We start from the raw sequence: 7,967 nt of genomic DNA, 5'->3' as shown, positions 1-7,967 counted from the left end.
TATAAAGAGCTTTGGGGTTTTCGAGAGTGCGAGTCTCCAGCGTAGCCCCAGGGTGAAAGAAAATTGTGGGAGGGAGAGAAAAAGGGACTATTGGAAAGTGCGTGCGTTTTTAAAAAAATATATTTTATTGATTTTTTTACAGAGAGGAAGGGAGAGGGACAGAGAGTTAGAAACATCGATAAGAGAGAAGCATCGATCAGCTGCCTCCTGCACATCCCCCACTGGGGATGTGCCTGCAACCAAGGTACATGCCCTTGATCGGAACCGAACCCGGGACCCTTCAGTCCGCAGGCCGATGCTCTATCCACTGAGCCAAACCAGCCAGGGCTGGAAAGTGTGTTTTAGTAGAGTATAAATAAAATTTCATCTTGATTTCTATTTGGAGGCCAGATTTGAACGAAACACATCTTTGAACCACATAGGACCTCAGTTTTATTAGAATCCATTAAACTTTAGCAAGCTAGAAATAGAAAAAGAAATCTTTCTTACCACGACAAAGGGAAATGACCAGAAATTAATAATAGCATACTTAATGGTGAAATGTTGAAAGCATTCCCATAAAATGTAAGACCAAGATAAAAATTTCCATTACTGTCGCTATTATTCAACACTGTGCTGAAGGCCCTACTTTGACGAGAAGACAAGAAGAAAGAATAATTTTTGGAAAGGAAGAAACCAAATTATCATTATTGCAGATGTTGTTATTATGTGCCTAGAAAAGAGAGTTAACTGAAAAACTATTGAAACTAACAAGAGAATTAAGTAGCCACCACAAGATTAACATACAATAATCAACAATTTTCCTACATACCAGTAATAAGTGATTTAAAAACATACAAGTCCAAAGATACCAATTGCAATGGCAACTAAAAACTATAAAATACTGTACATATACACTTATAATGATTAAACTGGTAAATTTTGTTATTTATATTTTACACAATAAAAATACTATACCTAGAATTTAAATGAATAAAAAGGGCAACACCCATATGAAGAAAACTCTATCTGCTGGTGGGATTGTAGTTCAGCTACTGTGGTACAGCCACTATGGAAAACTGTGGAGTTTCCTAAAAAAATTAAAAATGGAACTTCAGGAATATAGCCTAAAAAGCCTGAAACACCAATCAGAAAGAATATATGCACTCTATGTTCATAGCAGCATTATTTACAGTAGCTAATATCTGGAAACAGCCCAAGAGCCCATCAGAGGAAGAGTGGATAAAAAAGCTGTGGTACATTTATGCAATGGAATACTATACAGCTATAAAAAAGAAGGATCTCTTACCCTTTGAGACAGCAGGGAGGATCCTGGAAAGTATTATGCTAAGTGAAATAAGCCAGTCAGAGAAAGACCGGTATCACATGATCTCACTTATATGTGGAATCTACTGAACAAAACAAAGTAGATCCAGAGACAGTGGAGCATGCAACAGACTGAGGATTCTCAGAGGGAAGGCGCGGGGAGGGAAGAGATCAACCAAAGAACTTACATACATATATGTGTAACCCATGACACAGGCAATAGTGGAGTGGAGACCGGGGGAGGGATGGGAGTGGAGAGGAGGGGTGTCAATGGGGGGAAAAGGGGAATGTCGGTAATACTTTCAACGATAAAGATAAATTTTAAAAAAGGAAAACTCTAAAGCACTACTAAAGAGAAAAGAAGAAAAGCTAAACAAATGGAGAGACATCATATTTCTAAGATGCTATTGTTGCGCAGTATTTTAAATTGTTTTAAAACCCCATGAGTTGGGGCTGGGAGGAGAGGGGAAGGGGGGGCGGGAAATAGGGGACATCTGTAATAACGTCAACAATAAAAAATAAACTTAAAAAATCAAAAACCAAAAATCAATCAAACTACCCCCCCCCCTCCATGAATTAGACATTTTTATAATTATTTTATACAGGCAACATTTGTTTGTCTACATGTTTACCAACTTCCTTGTTCTTTCTTGACTCTCTGACCTTCCTTCCAGGATCATTTTCCTTCTTCCTGGAGGGACATTCTTTAGTACAGGTTTATCGGTGCTAAACGGTTTCTGTTTAGCTAGCTATGCCCCTAATTCCCCTCATTCTTCAAAATAGTTTTGCTGAGTATATAATTCTAGCATGACAGCTATTTTCTCTTAATCCTCTGAGGATACTATCTGCCAGCTTCTGTTTTCTACTCTTGCTGATGAGAACTCTTTGTCAGCTTAATTTTGTTTCTTTGTCGGTGACGTGACTTTTCTCTGTCATTGCCTTAAAAAGGCTTTTTATTACGGGAAATTTCCAATGTACCCCAACGTAGAGAGAAGGGTTTAATGAACTCCCACATTCCCAACACCTGGTTTCCGTAGTTAACATTTTTGCCACCAATGGTTCCTTTATTCTGACTCCCTTTCCAGGAGGCATTTTTTTTTCTACACTATTTAAAGCAAATTCCATATGGATCAGATTGTGTTGTTGATAGATAAGGACTTTTGCTTTATGTTTATGTTAATCTCGTACTATCATGGAATTCCTCATGCGTGTTCAAATTCCCCTGATTGTTCTAAAGAGGCCTTTTTACGGTTGGTTTGTTTGACTCAGCATCCGAACAAATTCCACACTGTGCGCTAGTTGATATGGAGTTTAAGTCTCCCTTCATCTATTAAATCAGCCCCAACCCACTTCCTTTTTTATGCCATTTATTTGTTGATAAACACAGGCCATTTGTCCTGCAGAATTCCCCACAATTGGGACTTGGCTGATTACTTCCTCATGGTGTCAACTCACTTGTTCCTGTAGCCCCTGTGTTTACCACACATTAGTAGTTATAAAAGAGCTTTGACTAGATTTAGGCTAAATTATTTTGGCCGGTGGCACTGTGTCTTTTATTGCACCATGCCAGGGAAGCACACTGTGTTTGGTTGTTGCACTTTGATGCTAAAGTCACCCATAAATAAATTATGGGGTGAAAAGTGGTAATTTCCTTCTAATTCTATCATTCCCTCTTCACTTATTAACTGGAACTCATATATTAGAAACCTTTCTTTCTTTTTTTTTAAAAAAAATGTATTTTATTGATTTTTTACAGAGAGGAAGGGAGAGGGATAGAGAGTTAGAAACATCGATCAGCTGCCTCCTGCACACCTCCTACTGGGGATGTGCCCGCAACCAAGGTACATGCCCTTGACCGGGATCGAACTCGGGACCATTCAGTCCACAGGCAGACGCTCTATCCACTGAGCCAAACCGGTTAGGGTTAGAAACCTTTCTTCATCACCTACTTGATTGAAATGCAGCTGACGTTCCACCAAGGTAACTGATGAGCGATGTGCGTGTGTGTGTGTGTGTGTGTGTGTGTGTGTGTGTGTGAGAGAGAGAGAGAGAGAGAGAGAGAGAGAGATTTCATCTGACTTAGTAAAATGTAGTCACTATTTATTAGTATTTTTGATGCTGAAATTATTCCATCTTTAGCCAATGTCCCTTCAAGTGGCTCTTATGACTTTTTAGTATTATTCTAGTGGTTACTGACAACTTCCTTACTGTTAGGTTTCAACAAATAATTGAATCGATACCCTCCCCTGGGAACTGACCTTTAGGCCACTTCACGGTGGACATTCCCTTCCACTTAGACCACATTCCACTTGCTAAGACCATTATCTCTCCCCTCTCACCTGGTATCCAGATGGCCTAGTACATTCATAATTCCTTACCACTTTGGCCTCGTGCGTTCCTCCTTCGGCGACCCTAACACTTACTTATGGCTCAGTGAGATCTCCCAGGTCCATCGTGTACATTTCCTGCCCTGGTTCGTGTTAGTGAGAGAGAGCTTTAGAGAGCAGAATTTCATCACTCAAGGTGTTTATTATTACTTGGTAGTCATTTCTTTAGAGGTTGTGGAGAAACTGGATCGCATACATTCCTGATGAGAGAGTAGAATGGTATAGCTACTTTAGAGAATGATTTGACAGTCTCTTAAAAAGTTAGAAATAAAGTTATCATTTGATCCAGCACTTCCATTCCTAGGTGTCTTCTTGAGAGAAGTGAAAACATATGCCCACACAAAATTTGCACATGCATGTTCATAGCATCATTTTATTCATAATAGCCAAATCAGGGAACAATCCAATGTCCATCAACAGGTTGGTAAATAAACAAAATGTGATATAATTCACACAATGAAACACTACTCAGCAATAAAATAAGTAACTACAGATTGTTGACACATACTATGATATAGATGAGCCTCAAAAACATTATACGAAATGAAAAGACACAAAAGATGATATATTGCATAATCCCATGTATAAGAATCGTACAGAAAAGGGAAATTTATATAGATGCTAGTAGACAAGTGATTCCCTGGGCTAACTTTGGGACTGTCAATGGACATTTGGGGGTGGGGATTGGCTGCAAAGGAGCACAAGGGAACTTTTTGGGGTGATGGAAATGTTCTAAATATGGATTGTCATGGTAGTAGCACAACTACAGATTTACTAAAAATCATTGAATTGTATACTAACAGTGGATGAATTTTATGGTATACACATGCAACCTCAAAAAAGCTGTTGTGTTTGTTTTTAAATCATAGGTCCAGGGACCAGGGTATTGAGATATTTTGGGGATATTTTATCATTCAGGGGAAATCTGCAATAAGTCCAAATCTGAGTGCTGTATCCATGTCTCTACCTGTCGTATACCTGTGGTATACCTGTGGTAGGCTGGATATTGTCCCCCACGACGTTCGGGTCTTAATCCCTGAAACCTGGGAATATAATCGAATATGGCAAAAGGGACTTTGCAGATGTGATTAAGTTAAGGATCTGGAAAGGAAAAGACTGTTCTGGCTTATCCGTTGTAGTGGGCCCCACATGTAACCACAGGTGCCCTTATGAGAAGGAGGCGGAGGGAGATTGACTACAGATGTAAGAGATGTGAAGATGGAAGCAAGAGGCCGGAGGAAGGGGCCCCTAGCCAAGCCATGCAGGCAGCCTCCCGAAGCTAAAAAATGCGAAAAAGCAGGTTCTCCCGAGAGTCTTCAGAGGCAGCCGTGCTGACACCAGTAAAAAGGATTTCAGACTCCTGGCCTCCAGAACAGTGGGGACTACATGTGTGGGTTTAAGCCACCAAGATTGTGGCAATTTATTACAGCGGCAACAGAACACTGAGATAATACCAACCTCAGACATATTTGATTTACAGTTTCTAATTTTGGATTAGTTGCAGAAAGGAAACATTTTAAATTTCATGTGTAATCTGGATTTTTTCTTTTTTTAACTGAGAAATTAGGCAGCACAGAGCTTCCCCATCAACAAGGCAGTAATAAAACTGCCTGGGGCTGAGTACTGACGCCCCATCAGCCTTCACTTCTCCCTGCAGCCTGCTGCATCCTCTGCGTCCGCCTGGCTCCTGCAGGCATGTTTTGTGACTCCCCCTTTAGAATGGTTGCCATGGCTTTCTGCTGCCATATCAGTGTCTGCATGCGAGGACATGACACAGTCACTTTGAGTGGATGCAGCATCTTCCATGGATTACAACTATCTCCCTTTTGAGAGGGTCAAGGAGGAAAGAGGGGTCACTTTTGAAGCTGGCCTGCATTACCTTGTGCCATTCTGTGCTATATGATGTCCTCCTGTGTCACTGACACACCTGCTGGCTGAAAAGGGACTCATTTCCTGTCAGACTTCTGGCCTTCCTAGAATACTGGGGGGACAGGGGCCTCTCATATTCATACTGTGCTTGCTTTTTCCACTTTGCCATGCACTGATCCATTGCCTCCTGGAGTTCCAAGACGACCACTCTCTCTGGAAAGATGTTATTAGTGCCTTGGTGGCCTCCTGGTATAGGCAGGGACACTGGGAAAGCTGTTCTTGAGTCTGAGACATGAGCACAGATCTGTTTAATTATTTGCTTGGCAAACTTACCTGAAGTCTTAGGGTGAATTACAATGCACACAAAAGTTAATCCTAAAAGTATGTAATAGAACGCGCCTGCGTTTAAAGGCCTAGCGCCTCCACTTAAGCCCTCTTCTGGGCTCTTCCTCTCTCCCGGCTCCTGTTCTCCCTCAAGGGAATGGGAAGGACAGCGGTTCCCTCCACAGGGATCCTGGGCTGCTCCAGCCCCTTGTCTCAGGTCAGGATACGAGGCTGGTCTTTCCACATTCTGACCTTCCAGAGAGACTGACAGCTTTACAAAACCGACCCACTGATGCACCCCACCCCCACCCAAGAATGCCACAGCCCTGGTCCGTGCACCTCCCATGTCTGGGTTCTCCAGTCTGGATTCCAGCGTGTGCACAGCCTCCTGAAGTAGCCCTGCAAGTGCGCTTCGCACGGCCAGTGGAGGCCGCTCAGGGGTCTCCAACCTGAGGAGGAGATTGGGTTAGAATCCTTTTGGCTGCCTGCCTGGCTTTCCTCCCAATTTCCTGAGGGTGACTGCTCTGACCAGGACATACCCACACCCTTGCCCAAAACATAGCTACAGAGACTGCCTGGTCTGAATCGTACTTAAAAAACATTTATATAGATAAATGTTTGAATGTCGACCTATGAACCAAGAGGTCACGGTTCGATTCCCAGTCAGGGCACATGCCCGGGTTGGGGGCTCGATCCCCAGTGTAGGGCGTGCAGGAGGCAGCCGCTCAATGATTCTCTCTCATCATTGATGTTTCTATCGCTCTCACCCTGTCCCTTCCTTTCTGAAATCAATGAAAATATATTTAAAAAATTTCCCCTCCTAGCCCTAACCCATTTGGCTCAGTGGATAGGTCTCAGGTTTGATTCCAGTCAAGGGCATGTACCTTGGTTTGGGGCACATCCCCAGTAGGGGGTGTGCAGGAGGCAGCTGATCGAAGTTTCTCTCTCATCGATGTTTCTAACTATCCCTCTCCCTTCCTCTCTGTAAAAAAAAAAATCAATAAAATATATTTAAAAAAATAAAAAATGTCCCCTCCTAACCCATAAATGCATTGCTCTTGGTAGACAACCCCAAATCTTTAAAGTGCCCCACAGGTCCTAGAAAGATGGCTCCTGCCTTTGCTTCCTGCCATCGTCCTCTGTGCTCGGGCTACACCAGCCTTTCCTGCTTCTCCTCTTTCTCTGGTCTTGTTCAGTGTTAATTTCCTCAGGGAAACCTTTCCTAACGTCCCATCAGAAACAAAGCCCCTCTGTACTGCGGGCTCCCACCATCCTATGCTCTTCCTTCAGCGTGCTTACTGCACTTTTCAGTTTTATATATTTGTGGTTGTCTGTATATTTAATAATCTGTCTCCCCTGAGAGGGTTCCCAATTATGGGGGGAGCTTCTTGAGAGGCCGTGTCTGACTGTCCCACGTTTTCTGAACAATACATGAATGAAAAGGAACCATTCACAAAGGCACTTCTCCCCTTCCACGCCCCGACCCCCATTTAAACTATGCAGAGATTCTAAAATAATATGCAGAGCTTCTCACTGTTTCAAAATATTTAATTTTAAAATAGGATGTTGGATGTATCTTCACAATTTCTCTAACCGACAGCCCCAGGGCTTAAGCGTTCTTCTCAGAATAAACAAAAAGTCACCAAAGAAGAAGTCTAGCAACACCAAGAAGCCCTGACATGGGAGACCTTCGCTGGGACTGAGGTCAGAGCGGCCCGCAGCCTGTGGAGGAAAGTTTTCCAGGGTGAGGAGGCGACTCTGAGGTGAGGAAGCCTGGGCCACCACTCCCTGTCCTCGGCCGCCTGCGTGCGGTGCTCACATTTTCTCGACAGACAGGCGGGGACTTCTTTATCTCTCTTCATGGATGTTTAGGCCCCGCCCCACACGGTTTGCTGTTTTAAGTCATGCAGAAATAAAACTTCTTACAGAGAATTCCTTGAACACCTGTGTGAGGATTTCCACAGAGAAATTTCTTAGAAATAGAATTTCCATTAAGGGATGACCCATTTTATTTTATTTAATTTTTTAAAATATATTTTATTGATTTTTTACAGAGAGGAAGGGAGAGGGATAGAGAGTTAG

This window comes from Myotis yumanensis, unplaced genomic scaffold (assembly GCF_028538775.1).
Source record: "Myotis yumanensis isolate MYYU_CA2020_CCGP unplaced genomic scaffold, mMyoYum1.0.hap1 SCAF_11, whole genome shotgun sequence".
Classification (NCBI taxonomy): Eukaryota; Metazoa; Chordata; class Mammalia; order Chiroptera; family Vespertilionidae; genus Myotis; species Myotis yumanensis.
Note: the sequence above shows the minus strand (reverse complement) of the source record.